The 1,324-nt window shown below is 35.9% G+C and overlaps 1 long non-coding RNA gene across 1 annotated transcript in view; it reads left to right on the top strand.

Annotated features, from left to right (window-relative positions):
* Positions 1-449, top strand: part of LOC107749077 (uncharacterized) — a 2,325-nt gene extending 1,876 nt beyond the window's left edge. Inside the window, exon 2 of the long non-coding RNA XR_001640991.1 lies at positions 344-449. This is a non-coding gene — a long non-coding RNA (uncharacterized LOC107749077). The remainder of the gene's footprint in view (positions 1-343) is intronic.
* Positions 450-1,324: the final 875 nt, after the last annotated feature.

Here is a 1,324-nt window from a genome sequence, read left to right as displayed (position 1 = left end):
AACACAATTTTTGGAGTAGGATATAATCCGCAAAGGTGTTTACTTTTATTTTTGCACACTCACAATAAAAACAAGATTTGTGCTTTTGCACAATAAAGCAAACAAACAGAATGCGCGCTGTCATGCTTTCGTTTCCGTGAACTTGTTTATGGAGCGCCGCGCCACACTTCTGTTTTAAATCTGTTAGCTTAATTATTTAAGTCAGATATATTTCGCTTTTTTTTTTTTTTTTAATGAAAACAAATTATTTTTATTTAGGCCTATTACTTACGTAGGCTATACGTTTTCCTTAAAGCATCCCATTTTGTCCCAGGGCTTGAAAACCTGTGCCTAGGCTAGTTAGGTCCATGCAGAAACTTGTGAACGATGCTCTTAGTTGTGGCATCACCGTTTAGTGACATCATTGAATGCTCCGGGAAAACGTATAGTCAGTGTCGGTCACAGCGCCTTTTAATTGCTGTTTTGAATCCAGTAATTATTTATTTACAAATTATAAGCTCTGATTATGACAAGTGTGGTATAAAAGCTTTGTTTATTAGAGGAATAATTGGTTAGCTGGAAAATGTTACATCGCGACCATGCTTTTGGATGCCGTTCGAGCTCATATAGCCTACATTCACGCGGCTTTGTTCTGGTTTGCCGGTTGGTCACGAATTTACACAAATTCAATCATATTTAGGCATTGTTTCTTTTCCTAAATCCTCACCGTCTAGCCCTCTAATTTCGCAGGTTTATTTTATTGTCTTCACTTTTTATCACTGTTTTCGCATCTAAGGGAAATGAAAGATTTCATGGCCATGAATTAAGAATTTGTTCGATTTATTAATTTGTTTCCTCATTTTAGTTAAATCATGGGTTATTTAAGGAACAAAATTAATGAAACATGGACAGTGGCCACAAATTAATAAGTCGTAGGAACGAATTAACAAGTTGTAGGAATGAATAGCCTATCTGTCCTGTGTCCCACAGCCCTGCAAAGCGCAGAGCCCGATATGAAAGAATTATCTGGGGAAATGACTTAGTTACTACATTTCTATTGCTTTCCATGTTGAAGAACTTTGTGTTGTTTCTATTTTAATGTACTTTTATTAAAGTTATTAAAATTAAGTTTAAATCACATTAAAAGCTTAATTTGTACATTATGAATGAATGATGATGCATTTATATACCGTCACCGTCACTCACAGCCGCTCGCACGTGTTTTGAGCATGAGCCGCACGCAGCCCAAAATTAAACGACTTAATCGACCATTGATAGCTTTAATCGATTGCATCTCTTATCGACAATTAATCGATCATCGATTAATCGTTGACATCCCTAATAT

This window comes from Sinocyclocheilus rhinocerous, unplaced genomic scaffold, assembly GCF_001515625.1.
Source record: "Sinocyclocheilus rhinocerous isolate Xijiao unplaced genomic scaffold, SAMN03320098_v1.1 scaffold1642, whole genome shotgun sequence".
In the NCBI taxonomy this organism is placed as follows: Eukaryota; Metazoa; Chordata; class Actinopteri; order Cypriniformes; family Cyprinidae; genus Sinocyclocheilus; species Sinocyclocheilus rhinocerous.
Note: the sequence above shows the minus strand (reverse complement) of the source record. Positions and strands in the feature narration are given on the sequence as shown.